The sequence below is a fragment of the Lissotriton vulgaris genome, chromosome 3_1, assembly GCF_964263255.1.
Source record: "Lissotriton vulgaris chromosome 3_1, aLisVul1.2, whole genome shotgun sequence".
NCBI classification, from domain to species: domain Eukaryota; kingdom Metazoa; phylum Chordata; class Amphibia; order Caudata; family Salamandridae; genus Lissotriton; species Lissotriton vulgaris.
In genome coordinates, this window is record NC_141689.1 from 511985985 (window position 1) to 512004125 (window position 18141).

At 44.9% G+C, this 18141-nt stretch overlaps 1 protein-coding gene across 2 annotated transcripts in view; it reads right to left on the reverse strand.

Moving 5' to 3' along the window:
- Window positions 1-18141, reverse strand: part of IQGAP2 (IQ motif containing GTPase activating protein 2) — a 1114959-nt gene that overhangs the window by 320571 nt on the left and 776247 nt on the right. The gene's annotated exons all lie outside the window — the stretch shown is intronic.

An 18141-nucleotide genomic window follows, 5' to 3' on the forward strand; every position in this document is an offset into this window, starting at 1 on the left:
CTGTGCGCCCACGCTGCCGCCGCCATTAAGTAGGTCCTGAGAGGGGGGAGGAGTGATGTCACTTCCTATGTAGATGGATGATGGGAAATCCAGTGATATTACTTTCTGTGCTGATGTATGATGGAAATGTAACTAAATTTGATCTGCAACATACTGTTTTCTGGCGTTTTTCATGCTGAAGGAAAATCCACTCTTCAATGCAAACAATATGCAGGATTTCTTCCTCGAACATGGCAGGAGGCTGGAACTCATTAAAACGCTCCATGCAGCCTTTCCCCCTTCTAAGTGCTACACAAATCGCTCAAAATAAATAAAATCAGGATGCAGATCTAGGTGGAGAGCATTCCCAAACCTAATAGCGACTTTGTTCACAATAAGCGTTACAAATATCTTGAATAATATTCTATTCACAGCTTTATTTGAAGTTGTTCTGGAGTTATTCTATTAATGAAAACTTTCATTTTCTTTTGTAAACCTCTTTAATGTTTTTGCTCTTGATCTTCTCACAAAGGCAGCATTTAATGTCTGGTAAGGCACGTGTAGGCTTCTCCTGCCAACTCTCTCTTGGCAGGTTTGCAGCCTAGTGATATGTACAACACGCCTGAGGCCATCTTTGAACGCAATGTTAATTACAGACAACGACCTCGCGCTAGAATAAACGCAAACTATCAATTTCGGTAAAAGGAAATATTTTCAAAGCTTAATGAGATATGATAATTAGTTGCATTTCTTAAAAAATATATATTTACCAAAGCGAGTGTGTATTAAATATCTGTTTACATTTGTATGTAAACAGGCTGACAACGGTTTCTTAAAACTGTTTGGACAGCCTCCAAGTAATACAGTTGACTTTAAAAGAAAGACGTCAACTACATTCTCAGAGAAGGCAATAAACATGGGCTTTCCGCAAGTGAAAAGAAGGCATTCTTTTACCTATACATTTTCGGTAAATATACATTTATGGTTACCGAAAATGTTAGGTAAACTGTGGTTTAAAGAACCATCCGTTTTCCAAATATTTTGAGTTTCATCGCTGCACTGTGGTATCGTTTTTAGGCCCTCTCCGAGTGGACATGGTTAAATTATGAAAAAAGTGAGAAGGCCAACCACAGCTTTCCTAATATTTTCCCCACGAAAACCGCAGTATTGGAAATGTTACCATCACTCAGGGCCACTCTTCCTAACCATTGAAAGAGAGATAACATACATAACGTATATAAAGTGCATGTAGACATCTTTGCGCTGAATAACAGATGTTTATTGCTACCCAACTCAATGGTACTTATTTTATCGACATCAGATGGATGAAAGGCCAAATGGACCTGCCGAGTTTTTTTTTTTTTTTTTTTAAACCTTTAACATTTGCAATCAAATATAAACACGGGCCTACAACCCCCAGGGCTGGCCGCTAAGCATTTCAATACGTTATTGCAATCCAACTTAAGACCCAGCCTCCCTGGGGAGCACAGGAACTCTATCCACAAAGCGTATTGGTTGCAAAGGCAGTTCAATTCGGAAACAGGATAGAAGGTTTTCATTTTACATATAAAAGTTAAAAGGATCAGGTGTCGTACAGTGTCTCGGATCACAAAAGGGGGGCGAGCAAAAGAACAACGTGTCCAAAATAAGTTCGCTATCATGTAGGTCAGCGGCGTTAAGACATACGACATCAGGATAAGTAGCACATTATTATTCGTCTACGCCATCATTATTGTCCGCCCCACAGCACCAAAACCTCAGAAAAGTCAAGGTACAGATGTAGAAACAAGGATGTAAGGAAAGCCGAACCCACTACACTAACCTGGAAAAGGAAAAAGAAGAAAAGGCAAGGGAAGAGAAGGAAGAAAAGAGGCCATAGAACAAAAATCTTGGTTGGTGTCGTAGCTCCTCCTCCGGACCTGCCGAGTTTTGAACCTGTGCGCCCATGAGGTTGAACACAGGTCCTGCAGTGGACGCATTAGTCCACTGAGCCACCAGACCTGGCTTCTAGATGGTGCTATTGAGGAGATAAACATTATTTCTTTCCTAACAAAGGGCTTATTTAGAGTTTGGCCAATAGAGTACTCCATCACAAACACGGCACATGCCCTGTCAATCAATCAGGGATTTGTAGAGCGCACTTCTCACCCGTAAAGGTCTCAAGGCACTGGGGGGAGGGGAGAGGGATTCAGACAGCTCTGGTCATCCACAGAGCCAGGTCTTGAGGCTCTTCCTGAATGCTTGCAGTGTGGGGCTTCGTCTGGTGCCGAGGGGGAATTTGTTCCAAGTCTTGGCAGCAACGTAGGAGAAGGATCTGCCTCCCGTTCTGGCTCTGTGGATGCGGGGGATTTCGGCCAAGGCTAGGTCAGGGGAGCAGAAGTTTCTCTTGGGGTCGTAGAAGGAGATTATTTTGTTGAGGTATTAGGGTCTGGTATTGTGGAGGACTTTGTAGGCTTGTGTAAGCAGCTTGAAGGTCACTTTTGTAGACGGAGAGCCAGTGGAGGTCTCGTAGGTGCTGTAATCGTGTCGTGGGATGCTGAGTAAGAGTCTGGCTGCAGCGTTCTGGACGGTCTGGAGTTTGTGAAGTAGACATTTGTTCATTCCGGCATAGAGAGCATTCCAGCAGTCCAGCCTGCTGGTGATGTGTATGGGTGACGGTCTTCCTGCATTTGGAGGGGAGCCATTTGAAGGTCTAGCGGAGGGTGTTGAAGCATGTGGAGGATACAGCATTAATCTGTTGAATCATGGTGAGGGAGGAGTCGAGTATGATGCTGAGGTTGTGGGCGTAGTCAATGGGCGTGGGAGGGTTTCCTAGAGCGGGGGCCATCAAGTGTCGTCCTATGTGTAGGGGCTGGATCCGTGGATGAGATCTTCCGTTTTCTACGAGTTGAGCTTCAAGCAGCTGCTGCTCATCCAGGATGTGACTTCCTTCATTCCTTCCTGGATATTGTCCCTGGTGATGGGTTCCTTGGTGAGAAAAAGGATGAGCTCTGTGTCGTCGGCGTAGGATACTATGCTGAGTCTGTGTTTTCTGAAAATGGTAGTGAGGGGGGCCATGTAGATGTTGAAGAGCATGGGGCTGAAGGAGGATGCTTGGGGTACTCCGCATCTGATCTCTGTGGGTTCAGAGAGGAAGGGCAGGAGTCTTATTCTTTGTGTTCGGCTGGCGAGGAAGGAGCGGATCCAGTCTAGGGCAGTCCATGTATGTTGGCGATGTGGAGTCTGGTGGCTAGTGTGCAGTGGGAGACAGGGTTGAATGCTGTTGAGAGGTCTAGTAGGATGAGGCCTGCAGTGTGGCCTTGATCGAGGAGTATGCAAATGTCGTCCATGGCAGCTAGGATGGCGGTCTCGTTGCTGTTGTTGCTGCGGAAATTGGATTGAGAAGTGTCGAAGATGTTGTTGGATTCTATGAAGTTCATTAGCTAGTTGTGGACGATTTTTTCAGTGACCTTGGCGGCGGAGCGGAGGAGAGAGCTGGGCCTGTATTTCTTGGTCTGCAGAGGGCTTTTTGAGGAGGGGTGTTACTTCTGCACATTTCCAGTCATTGGGAAACGTGCCTGTTTAGAGGGTGCAGTTGATTGTCCGTCATAGTTCTGGGGCAGAGGCGGCCGTGTGGAAGATGTGCGGCGGGCAGGGGCCAGTGGGTGTTCCGGTCTGCCATATTATAAGTGCAATATGGACAGGGCCACTGGAGTTATGCAGCAAAGGGAGCACCAAATTATGTGGCAGGGTTGACTACATTATGTGGCAAGGAAAGGTGAATGATGCAGCATGATGCAAAACATTTTTTGATACGATTTCATTATTTTGTCATTTATATACAATGGTAATACTGTCTGGGCAAAGTTTAACCACCAACTACAGAAAAAAGCAACCAAAAACCAGTTTATTTATTTATTTATTGACATTTGCAGAGCGCGGCGAATACCCGTGGGCGTCTCGGCGCTAATTAAGGGATGGATCAGCAACTGGGGTAAAGAAGATATACAAGGCTATTGGTCAAATAACCACGTCTTTAGCTGTTTGCGGAATGTGAACAGGGAGGGACCTGCTCGGATATGTGCAGGAAGGGTGTTCCAGAGTCTAGGGGCGGCAACCAGGAAACGCCTGTCGCCCCAGGTGACTGTTCTAGTGCGAGGCACAGCCAAGAGGTTCTGAATAGAGGAACGAAGAGATCGGGTTGGGACATGATGGAGAAAATTCTGTTTGAGAAAGTGGGGACCTTGATTATTGAGTGACTTGTAAACAATACACAGCGATTTGAATTTGATACGGCTGCGTATCGGGAGCCAATGGAGATCCCTAATGATGTTTGTAACTGGTGCGAACTTGGGGATCCCAGCCAGCATTCGTGCGGCTGTATTTTGGATTGACTGCATCTTATTTGTCACTCGGACTTGGGCATTTAAGAATAGAGCGTTACAATAGTCCAAGGAGGACAGGACTAGTGAGCTGACCAGTGTTTTCCCGGCCGTGGTCGGTAGGAAAGGTAGTATTTTCCTAATCATTCTCAATTTCATATGAGCTGAAGCCGCAGTTTTATTCCCATGTGCCATAAAATTGAGGCCAGCATCGAAGATGACGCCTAGATTTCTCACTTTGCTAGCTGGACTCGGCGGGGGACCGAAAGATGGTGGCCACCAGACAGGTGACCAGCCCGGGGAAAGGTGACCGAAGATGACCACTTCAGTTTTTTCTGAATTGAGTTTCAGACAATTCGTGGCCATCCAGTCACCTATTGCCCTCATTCCTCTCGTGAATCGATTGGCCACTTCCTCCCCGTCCCCTTTGATAGCCAGTACCAATTGGGTGTCATCGGCGTAGGAGGTCAGGCTCATCCCAAATGCTTTGATGACATTTGCAAGGTCCGACACGTAGATATTAAATAGTGTCGGACTCAGGGATGAGCCTTGAGGAACCCCACACGGCAGAGACACCTTCGATGATTGGTAGGGTCCTAGAGATACTGCTTGTGATCTATTGGCCAGAAACGATACAAGCAGGTCCAGAGCAGATTTCTGGACCCCCAGTCGTTTGACACGGTCGACTAAGATCTTGTGGTCGACCGTGTCGAAGGCCGCCGAAAGATCCAGCAGTACCAGGAGTGCTGTCCCCCCCTGGTCTCGTATGGCTCTGATGTCATCCTCAGCCTTTAGAAGGGCAGTTTCCGTGCCATGACATTTGCGGAATCCGAACTGGGTGTTGTCGAGCAACTGGTGCTGCTCCACAAATTCCGACAGTTGCTGATTCATGGCTTTTTTTATTACCTTAGCCAGGAAAGGAAGACTGGCTATCGGACGATAGTTTTTCAGGTCATCTTTATTCAAATTAGCTTTCTTTAAGAGGGGTTTGACCAACGTATGTTTCAGAGAAGCCGGGAAAATTCCGGAGCTAAACATAGTGTTGCAAACATGAGTAATAACCGGTATCAACGTGTCCATAACTGGCATAAGAACTTTGAGCGGACACGGGTCTAATGCAGAACCTGATTTGATTCTTGAAATAATACTCCTTGTCTGATCCATAGTGAGCTCGACAAAGCGGGTCAGTGTGTTATCCCGTGAGGTGGAGGACAAGGATAGTGGTGTAGAGTCCGTGTTTAGAGAAAAAGCCTGATAGATGTCGTTAACTTTTTTGAAGAAAAAATCAGATAAGGCGTCGCAAAGATGTTGTGAGGGAGGTGGTGTGAGGTCGCGCGTGCCACCCGACAAGCGTTTAGTGATGTCGAATAACTCTTTGCACGAGTTTTTGGCAGTCTCAATTTGTGCGGCATAATAGGCTCTTTTCGCCTCTGCGATCATCTGTTTGTACCGGGCAAGTGAGTCTTTATATAATGATTTACTTTCTGGGTCATAGCGCTTCCGCCAAAGTCTTTCTCTTTGCTTATTTAATTGTTTCTGTTTTTTGAGTTCATCCGAGAACCAGGGAGCACTGGGGGAGGCTCGATTCTGGGAGATATATTTTACGGGCGCTAGCTCAAGTGTGGCCTGATTGATCCAGGTATTGAACTGATTTATGGCAACGGTGGGGTCATCTGACAGCAATGGCGATGTTCTAGCCAGGAATGTGTTCAATGTCCCCGCCTTTATGTCCTTCCATCCTCTCACCTGTTTGGGGCTATTGTTAACAGCCCTCCTCTTAGAGGCATCGGGGATAGCTAAATGACTTGAAATGGCGTGGTGATCGGTCCATGCCAGGGGGAGGACATCTGCAATATGTAGCGACTCAATATTAGTAAAAATGCCGTCAAGAGTTCACCTTTGCAAAGGGCCTTCCACACAGCCCAAACACACATCAAAATGCTTTTAGTAAATTTTGCCCAGTTTGAGCTAGAAACATTTTTTTTGCTAAAATCTCCAGATTATGCAGCAGGATTATGTAGCAAATTCGGCAAATCCATAAATATGAGGAAAAAAACAGCCATGGAACTTCATAATTCTAGTTGTCCTGTTTATAATCTGTGGCACTTGTAATACAAAGACTATAATAAATAAATTCCCTTTGGGAACCCACAATAACATACCAAACTAATCACTCACCACATTCAAACAACCATAAATCGCCTAGGGAGTATAACAGTAGCCAAAAAGCCAATATAGGAATGTTTATCAATTAAATCAATACAATTGTTAAAAATCAGTCTAAAAACATTTAAACTCCAATGTTAAAATGTTATCAAAATTCTTCAAAATACAAGCCAGCATATCAAACAATACAATTTAAAAGTGTAATTCCAAATTCAACATTGATGATCGATTTGATATTCAATAATATTCTTTTCTTGCTGTGTCTGAAAGAACACCATATAATTTATGCAGACTTATTTTTTTAAAAAGACCAAGAAGCGACGCGTTTCATTGGTGTCAACAGGTGCAACCACCTTCAGGCTTCAAGTTTAAAAAGAGTGTGTCCCAGAGCTATTAATCGTGATCTGGGCATGTGGGCTGTCTTACGGAGAACATTTTCCTCCAAAACTCAACTCTTCATGGGCATAAAGCCACAGAATAATTTGGGAGCCTCACAAACTGTTCCCAAGAAACGCGACGATAAATCACTATCTCAATGGGTTGCAGTTCATCTCTTCTAATACAGTATCCCCACAGGTGAAAGGGTTCATATGATTTGTTTCCCCAAACAATGCTGTCCTTAGTTAGTATTCATACATTCATTTTCCTTTTTTAGGATGATGGATTCTTTCCTATCCTTCACTTTGTTGCACCTTCCATTGCTGTTTCAGCCACTATATTCAAGTATATGTCCCAAATACCGGGACTTAAAAAATCTCTGTGCGTATCATGGATCAGTAATAGAAAGACAGGGTGGATACCTGTATCGGTTTGGCTGAGTATTTTGTCCACCAAACCCTAAAGACTCTAAGAAGACTCAAAGCTATTAACCACCCATAGAGTAGGCGATGAGCCAGGAACTGTCAAACGGCAAACCAATCCCTCCAACTTTAATAGAGTCCTGTTTGACTAATACTCTTTAATGTCAAATTCACTGATTGAACAATACCACTTGACAGTTGTACTGATGACGACCCTTGAATCCCAGGCATTTGACACATGCTGTCTGGCGTTCCATTAGATGTTATTATTTATTTATTGTAAAGTTTTATAGAGCGCGAACCAGACCAGTGAGGGTATCATAGCGCTTTACAGGTTGAGGGTGGTATACAAAGTGTTAGGAAAGGAGGGAACATTTGGGTAAGATGGGGGATACATTATACAAGAAAAAGCACGCACTCTAAGGTCCTGGCTACATGAAGGATAAAAAGTTAAAAATAGGTAGACACTTATAAAAGAAGGCACGCAGTCTCAACTCTTGGGAAGGATGCCCAGGAGTGCAGTAGTAGGTATCCTCCGTAGAGCCGTGGATCATGTCAAGGTGGAGGGTGGAAACATGTCGCTACGGTGATGCTGGCCAATGATCATAATCAAATCGCTGCTGCGATGCACTGACCTCATTGGCAGATTTTCTTGCACTTCTACATGGCACGTTCTTTGATATGCTGGAATATCACTGGTTTAGCGTACCATCTGTATTAACCTACCTTCCTAGAATTGTTCAGGAGTGATCTTTTGGCAATCTACGAAACATGCTTGTAGATCCTCCATGTAGATCCTCCATGTAGTCACAATTGAATGCACTCAGTAGTCCCACCAAGTGAGGTCCCAGAAGCCACTCTAGTTGGGGCCTAGGAACTTTTATTACAATAAAATAGGCAAGTCCGTCCCAGTAGTGATATTTTGTTGTTTCAACACGCTGACTGATCAAGTCCATCATGACCTAACTATTTTGTTAACACAAACAAATATATCCTATTTCTGGGACAAACTACAATTTATTATTGACTTCTGAACATAATTCGTCATGCAAAGTAAACAGTTTTAATGATCTCACAGGTCGTACAACATTAACCGAGGATTTTCTTTTTGAAGTCCTCTAGTTTGTGAGTACTAGTATTGAAGTAGCAGACGATGACCACAGATGTTTACCTTCTGACCTTTTACTTCCTGAAGGTGCACGTGTAACTAGAGAAAGTTACTTGTTGTTGGAACCAGCAGTATCTGGTTGGCTGAAAAAATGCCCTGCCAGGCAGAATCTACAGCTCCCATCCAGGGCGGGTGATTACCCTTGCTGTATAACCCGTACTCACCCTTGAGTAGCTTGGCAGTGAGCAGTCAGGCTTATATCAGAGGCAATGTGTAAAGCAAAGACACAGCAGTCACTTGTGATAACTACACTGGGAGTCACATAAGAGACTTCACACAGGACGTATGTAAATAACATTTATGTTCAACATGCATATTCAATTGTTATAACATGATCATATACTTTTGGTCATAAAACACATTTGGAAATATTACTAGCAGTACTCGGCCCTCACGTATCGTAACAATATTGATAGTATGCATACTGTGACAATTCCTAATCTAATAATTTAACCTCACCCCAATAGAGAGTGAGAGCACCCTTAAGTGGTGCACAATATCAAACATAGGTACATACCTATAAATATTTACAGTTACACCATGCTCTCACACCACACACTGATAAACTCGAGTCACTCCCAGAATTTAATCAGTTAGTGGGTAAGCTTCTCATGGGAGAACTTTAGTGGGGCCATGATCGGGGTTCCTAGAGGCAAAGAGTCAAATCTTCTCCCTCCAATCTATCCCATTGTACCCTCAAATGGCAGAGGTCTTCCGTTCTCGTGGGATTACCATGGTTTATGGCGGTCGCTTGGGGAATGCACACATTTTCTCCCCCGACCCTGTGTCAACTGGAGCCAGGCACCACAGTCCACATGACTCTTGGAGTATAGAAATGTCCATATTCTATAAGTAGCATTTCTCAGCGAGCTATGCAAAAACCCCTTTACCAATTGAAAAGGTTTGGCATGGCGAACACATTGATAGGAAACATGAGGCTGCTCTGCTGCAATCCACTATTGCAGCCCGAAGTAAAGTCAACCACTTCCCCATGTTAGGTTTTGGGAAGAGCAGGCCTCATAGGTAATGAAAACACACACAGGTTTTCCTCACTACCTGGGCGCACGTGCGTTAGTGTGTACACAGACCTGCGATGACAGGTTAGACACATACTCCCCAGCACCAGGGGTACAAGTGAGCCCGCCCGAGTCTGCACTGCAGACTGGACACAGGTTTAACTAATATGTGCGACAGTAAGCAAGCAAAAGCATGCGATGGCAGGCAGGACATACAATCACGGGCACCAGAGGTGCGGGTGTGCCCATACAGCGGTCTGCAATGACAGGTAGTTCATGAGTTTAATCACGATAGATGCCAGTGTGCACTCACCGGACTGAGGTGGGAGACCTGCCCATGTTTCCGGATGTCGAGTCAGCGCCAGTTCACAAAACGGGTATGAAGGTCATGCGCACCGTCACACCATATTTACAGTGGGAAAGTGCCCAGAGGCCACACAAGCGAATCAGCAAAACCAAGACCGAAAAAGTAAAAAAGTTCAGGGAAACGCTACCTGACAAGTATCAGGTCCAACACTTGTTCGCATAGAGTTAACTACTCTATTAATGGCTCATTCCTGCTGCTTTTCAGTCTTAGACCTCACACTCATGACAGGACAATTTTGTAATCTAGGTTTGTATTTCGAAATTATCACTCAGCTCTAGGACTACCCTTAGCTGACACTGCACATAGCTGAGTCTCCATTTGCTGGGAAGTGCTCTTTTCAATTCCTCATGAATTGCCTTGGCATTATCGAGAAACAGTCCCAGTTTACGTCTGCTTGAAATGCCACCAGATAATATGCTAATTCAAAGAACTGAAGATGTTCTGGCTGACTTTACAATGGTCAGCGCTGTAAATCCCAGAAAGACTTCTTTGCCTCGACAGCCCCATTATTCCCTGTAGTCTGAGGAAGATGTCACCTTCAAAATGCATTAGGTCTGAAAATAGGTCCCAAAATCTCATCCTTCAGTAGAAATAATCTTAGAGTGGCTAAAAAGCTATTTTAAAAAAAGGCATATCAAACATAAAAGAAAAATAACGTTCATAAAAACTGGACCGCAATGCTTACGGTTATTGATCAGACAAATTGCAAAAATGTGAACAGTCATTAACAGCACTATTTAACCAGGTCCACTTAAAAGCCCTGTGTCAATTGGAGGAGTGGCTAAACTCAAGATAGTCTTGAACTTAAATCCTGTCGGCACAACTTCCATCTTTCCAACATGTGCCAATCTGGTGAAAGCCAAGTAAGTCTCTGTCAGGCACCGGCCCTGACAGCTGGTCTGTTTCTCTGATTAAAAAACAACTTTTTTAAGCCCTTTGTTAGCAGTCTAGTTAAATCCAATCTTTGCGATGGGCATAAACTCTTTGATCGGACAAGAGGCAATAGTAGTGCTCATTTTCCGAAAAGGTTCCTATAGTGGCTCAAAACAATTACTGGCTCTTCAAGAGCATTCATTTTTAGGTCGAGCCTGGCAGCGCGCTTCCGCTCTTTGCAAAACATGCTGTAGTCATTACAAGGACTTAAATCCTGCCTGCTACTTAATATAGGTTGACTCCAGCATCGCTTTTCTTTGATACCTCCTAATTGGTTTGCACACCCTATTCATCACTTCTGCTTCTAGCTGAGGAACACCGTTAAAATACAGATTAATTCCACCTGATTAGTGGCTGTCCGCTGCGATGCAGGTACTGTTTCTTCCACCCCCTCCCATTACCCCTGCCCTATTTGCCCCTTTCCAGTTCTGGCACTGTCCCTCAGACGCCAATTGCTCTCCCCCAGCAGACATTTGGCATAGCTTGTGCGTCCCTCCCAGGCAAAGTCAGTACAATGTAATGAAAATGTTAACGTTCTTTGACAACTAGAGCAGCACTCTTGGCGCTCCTGTGAGGCTGAAAAGTGCCCTAGCAGCTTTTAAAATGCCGCCTTTTGGCCATCTTGTAGGAGGCTTTCAATTCTTGAACCAAAGTGTACGATTTAAAACAATGTTGTTCTCAGCCGAACCCCAGCATGTAGGAAGATTAATGGAAACGTAACAAAAAATACACAATTGACAAACATAGCATTATCCTCAGTATTTTGTACAATACAGTTTCTGACTGAATGAATCTTCCAATGACTGCCCCCGAGGGAAGTGAAGGCCACAGACCAATCTTCCCCTGGGGTATTCGCGCAATGGCCGGAAGGACAAGGTGGGGTGGGATTAGAGAAGTGAGAAAAGGGGTGGGATTGGGGAGGGTATATAAAGTGTCAGGAGAGGAGGATCCGGCCTCTTCCTGACATCTGAGCAACACCGGGGACAGAACAGAAGTTTGTCCACCCACCCTACAGGTCTTAAACATAGGGCATAGGGTGGTTTTCGGTATGAGTGTGCCAGTTTAGGACAGGTTGCAGAGCGGAGATGTTACGGTACTTTGGAGGGGTGGTGAGTCACATGCAGGCGGATCCACCCCTGGGGGGAGGGGGAGAACGGTACACACGTGACTAATAGAGGTGCGCGGGAGGCAATGAGCAATGAAGGAAATTCAACAGTGGATGCTTGGAGGGCAAGTGAAGGTGAGAATGGGGAGTGGAAGGAGGTCACCGAGAGAATGGGGAAGAGTCAAACAGGTGAGATGGTTTGGTGAAGGATGAAGGGAGAATGAGTCGGTATGGGATGGGAAAGTATACTTTTTGCGTTTATGTACTGTTTAATAAAATCTAGATGATTGCAACCTTGTCCTAATAAAATGGCCTTTTACCCTTCAAGTAACAGCGTGGAGTGCGGTTCTTGCGCAACAGCTTTTATCTTCACTCTTAGGCTGCCTACGGCAGTGAGAAAAAACATTGATTAAGGAGGCCGACAAGCTCTCGAAAACAGCAAATTATTAGTCACACCAAAGCAGTTAGCTGTATACTAAACATGGGCTTGCTGTTTTCAATAAGCAAGATGTGCTATTGTGAGGGTAAAGTAAATGTAGCAACCATTTAGGAATGGTAGGCTTCTTTATGCAAAACATCAAGCATCATCCATGCTTTGCACACGTCTCCTATCCACAGTCCGTTCTTTCGGTTTATGGAGAAGGTGGAGGAATCCACAACAGTGCTCATCAACATTATACAGCTAAAGATCTTCTGTGCCTCCAGTGGGAATTCTCTGGAAATTTTCCGTTTTCCACTTTCAGTTTAAAATAAAGTTTGTCCTTTTCTTCTAGCGGTGTAATAATATTACACAAGGCGTGCTTTTAAATCGTGAAAAGCATAGTAATTTCTTGAACATTGTCTTTTTTATAATCACGGCACACTTTCTATCACCTTCGCTCTGCTTGCTAATCCTTGTATCTGGATGATATTGTCACAACAGTTGGGCTCTGTGCAAGTCACGTTTCCAAACTAACTGTGAACCGCTGAGTGAATTATAAGTGTTGCAGTGAATTGTTTGCAAAGTAAAAGGGCAGTGCCCCAATGGATGTGCCCAGAGGGGCTGGCACGTCTGTGCCACGTTGAGCCAAAAAGTTTGCCAAAGGAGGCGTGGAAGTCAAAAGGGGCCTGAGGGCCTGTGGGGGAGGGGGCGAGGGGTACAGTGACATGTTATCATCTGCTTTATACTCTGCCTGTACCTCGGATGTCTGCCCCACGGCCAGACTCACTCAGTCTCATGCGTCATCCCTTTAAACCCCGCGTCCCTCCCTCCTCCCCAAAACTCTGTCGGTCTCTCTATTCTAAAGTTTCTAATCGTTCTCAAGCCCCAAAACATGCCTCTGCTCGTCAAACTCTCTCTCTCCCTCAAATGCATGCTCCCGCCACCTGTCCTCCCTCCCAAAACTCTGTCCGTCTCTTTCTTCTAGTTTCTCCTCTCCCTCAATGCAAACTTTTTATGATGGTCTGTATCTATGCTATCCTACTGCCCCACACTTGCTGGCCCTCTGCAGAACTCTCTCCTCGCCCTCCGTCACACTGTCCTTAAAGTCAACCCAAACTGTATTGGCTTTTTATTCACCGCAGCTGGTCACCTCTTTTCACGTCCCTACCCTTGCGACCCCCAGTTTTACATGTCCCCAGCACCTCAGCCCCCAAACTGATCCACTGTGGGTGGGTGCTCAAAGCCAAGCTCTTCAGAGCAGCGTAAAATTTTATTTTAAGCACCGTGTACAAGTAACATTGGTCTCAGCATCACCTAACCCAACCTTTACAGTAGATGTAGGGTTCTCCCTGAAGGATTTTTATCAGCTAAACAAGACGCTGTGTTGTCTCATTCTGGCTTCTTGAACTAACAGTGGCTGATGGTGCACTCTATGACACACTCTTACGAGTTCCATTAGTAATCACCGAATAGTGTGTGTGCAGACGAGCAATGTCCTGGGTGCCTCCACCCTTCACGGCAGGGTCTACTTACCCCTTTTGCAGCTCTGTTCACGGCAGCAGCCATGGTAAGGAGGCGTAAACACACTTGAAGCTGCAGAAACGTTCAGCTAACCAACTGTATGTTTTCAGTTTTTAATCAGCCAACGTTTTTTCTTTGGGGTGAACAGGCTCACTGGCAACAGTTTACGAGGCCAGTGAATAGATCTGACCAGCTATAAATGAGTTTCTTATCCCTTTTATGAAAAGCCTTGAGGGTGAGAAGCCTGTCTATGTGGACAAGGCCGGGCACACAATGTGTTTGTGAGTTGACGTAATTTATAAAAAGTATATTGTGCAACCTTGAAATGACATCATTCGTCTGCGTTCGCAGCACAAGTTAACAAACATAGGGGCCGATTTACAGTTTGGTGGGAAGATACTCTGTTGCAAAGGAGACTGAGTATGCTCTGTGCCAAACTGAAGGCCCATCCACCTGACTCGGAGAAAGGCAGGACTTCAGTATGTTCTTTCCCAAACACTTTCTGCTCCTCTGTCTCGTTCATTCACCACTTCCTGAACAAACTATCTATCCCTCTTTATCTTCCTTTCTATCCATTCTGTGCCGCTCCCACCACTATCTATTCACCATGCCACATAATTCCACTACACAAATATACTCCGCACAACACAATTCCACCTCACATAATTCCACAGCTAACAATTCCAATACAACCCACATAATTCCACTCCACATACATTCACTACACTCCAACCAAATCACATGGGTAAAAGATAGTCATTTACAAGAGCAATAGCTTTAACTCTTGAAAATGCAAGACCTATTACATTGCAAATGCTTGTTCAATAATGTGTTTATCAACTTTGATAGGTCTCACACTAGATATCACTTTTTTTTGCAGTTTTATAAATATTCTCCCTGCAGAGAGACGTCATTGCTCTTTTCTAGTTCAACATATCTGTAACGGTCTACACAGATCTGGCACTGGTTTGGACAAATCTTAATTCACTAAGTGGGCACGATGTAAGGATAGTCGACAATGCGGAGGGCAACTTTGTGTGCTCTGCCAGAAAATAATTTCACGTTGCCTGAAGGAGACTCTGCGCTTACTTACTGGAAGGACACGCATGATGGGGGTATGTGTCCTCTTGGCGATACTGAAGCGCCTGCCTCATCAGTAGACTGTCGCAGAGCAGCCTTCAAATATAATTTTGGTGTGTGGAATTAAATAAGCAGCATATGGATCAGTAGAGTCCCATAGGCCAGCGGCTGCTCACACACGACCCCCTATCTTTAAGCAGTGGCGTAACATAAAATGATGCCCGGCCCCCACACAATGTGAAAAGAGGTCCCAGAGTGCCACTAATGTCACAGATATTACCTGATGGAGAAATGGGCCCATCGCAAAGGGTTGGAGAGACCCTAAAGGAATAGGGGTCCCCTGCACTGCAGCAACTGCTGGGGTCTGCGTTACTGCCCTGCCTTCTAATGTTTAGCTATGAGCCTCACACACAGATTCCTCATTATTTGGACATTTTGTTGTTCATTGGACTGTGTTGGTTCAGATACTGGGGAACCACAATCTCTTTGCTTTACAATATGCTTTCTAGTAAATGTTAGATATAAATAAAAGCATTTTTAGAATAAGACCACTCTCTAAAATGGCAATCTGTTAGAGAAGGTTTTTTGTGGCTATTGCCCCAGCACCCCCACTAGAATAGGCCAGGTTCATAGAACGGCACGTGTAATGCATATCGTATAGCTTTAATTATTTACCTTATTTGCCAATCAAGCTAGAGGCCTCTGCACGACTGATCTTCAACATACCACGCCACAGCCACATCACCCTCCAGCTGAGAAACCTGCACTGGCTCCCCCTCAACAAGAGGATATCCTTAAAGCTCCTCATCCACGCACATAAGGCACTCCACAAGACCGTCCCAGCCTACCTCAACAGACGACTTTCCTTTTACATCCCCAACCGCCAGCTCCGCTCTGCCGACCTCGCACTCGCATATGAAGAACACCACCAGCGGGAGATCCTTCTCCCACCTCGCCACCAAGACCTGGAACACCCTCCCACTGAGCCTACGACAGACTCAAGACCTGCTGACCTTCAGGAGGCTACTCAAGACCTGGCTGTTTACCGGTAGCGCCCCCCCCCCCATCTCCCTCCTAGCACCTTGAGACCCTCGCGGGTATGTGGTGCGCTCTACAAATGACTGATTGATTTATTGAGAGGCAGAACAGCTTCGGTACAAATGGAAAGGAAACAAGCCCAACACAGTTGGGGTATAAGGAAGTCAAGCAAGCCTAATCAGGCAGCTGCAGACTCCAACTTTGATCTCAACTTGTCTGAATGTATCTAAACCGCTGCCCCCCTACTAGGTATCCAGCCAGGTCCATCAAGAAAGACACCCGGCGGACAGGCCCCATGTGATTCCCCTGCATCAAAAGAGGCACAAATTAAAACATTAAGGCAGGGCTGTTTTGCTTTCTGTGACTGTTCGCAGGCCTGGGCATCCGGTAAGGATTGTCCTAAGCCAAGCCAGTGGGCGAAGGCAAGTGCTGCTCAAGCGAATAGAACATGCGTATTTGTAAAGCGTGCATTCACCCAAGGGTATCTTTGCGCTGAATAACAGATGTTTATTGTTCCATAAGGATACACATTTTATCAACCTCAGAAGGATGAAAGGCTGAGTTGACCCCACAAGAATTGACACAGACCTTGAGGTCGAACACAGACCCCTACAGTAGACGCATTAGTCCACTAAGCCATCAGACCCGAAAGAAAGCCCAGAGGTGTGCTCGAGCCCGTTGTTGCAGCAAAGGCTTGTTTCCCATCTGCAGAGAGGCTGCACAAAAATGAACAGGCCAGAGCCAACAACAACTGTCCGTGTATGTTTGCTGAACAGGTGGACTGAAAGTGCTCTGCTGGTACTTAGTAAGAAGGCTGGGCCAGGACTGACTGCCCCGGATGCTGCTGCGTCGTGCCAGGCTGAAGCCAGCCGCCTGGGGTAGCCTCAACCTGCTGCACAGTGACTGACTGAATGCACTGTTAAAATCATAAGATTTTCAATTTAGTTTAAAGTGTGGCGGACATTCACTCATACCATGCAGTCATCACTCTACTGGCAGGCGACCCGGCCCCATGCTCATCTCTGAGCCCTGCATCGACCATAGTCCGGAATCTGCCTAGCGCCAACGTCTGCCTATATGCGGCAGTCACAGGCCTACTTTAAGAGCAGTGACATTATAGTATGCTGCAGGAGTCAGGCTGTTTTACCTGCCATAGACTTTTTGTCTCATTTCAGCTGTTTTCTGTGCTCCCTCTATTAATGTGGGCAGGAGCCCTGAAACCGCTCCAAAAAAATCAAATGAACAGCAATTGCAAGTAGCAGCAGGACCACATAACTTGCACCACTACTTCTGGGGACCAATAAGTGCCTTCCGGGGACCGAAACTGGCCCTCAAAGGGTCAAAACCGGCCTCCAGGGACTCCAACCTCTCGGGGATTGCCCTCTTGCCCGGCAGGCCAGGCTGGCCCTGTTCTTCCTTCTCCTGGCTATTCAATGTAGTGAGTAAGGCACACCATGGTAAATACTCTGGCTGCTGGGAATTCTGGAGTGCGTGGCTTCACACGCGCTACGTTAAGCCATCACAAATTACTTTTTACTCATTTTGTACAAAAACACTACATTCATTAATATTGAAATTTTCTGAGAAATCGGTTTGAAGGAAAGTCTCAGTCACAACCTGTTGCCCAAGCTGTTTTTTTCATCAAGCTGACCTACAATCATACGTAAACTTGTGGTATAAACTACTAATCAGATCTTAATGTCGCTACTGGTATTTTATATTTTTGTAAAGATTTTAATTAATCATGTACAAATAAATATTACTTACTTACTACTAATCTGCTGGCTGTTTCAGAACATAAATATACTATAAACACGGAGAAACCTGATTTAGAAGTGAAGTTTAAAAAACATAACTTGGATGTGTAAAAAACAAAAGAAGCACTTTTGTTGCAAGGTTGGGGAGATAGATAGATAGATAGATAGATAGATAGATAGATAGATAGATAGATAGATAGATAGATAGATAGATAGATAGATAGATAGATAGATAGATAGACAGATAGACAGATAGACAGATAGGATAGTACACATCCTAGTTTGGCTTTTTAAACTTCACTTCTATTTTAAGTATATATATATGCTTGTTTTCTGCGAGTACAACAATGCATACCTTTTACACATAGTATTTTATTGTGGGGGTAGAAAGTACCGGTCCCATTACCGTCTCCCCCGAGATACAATCAT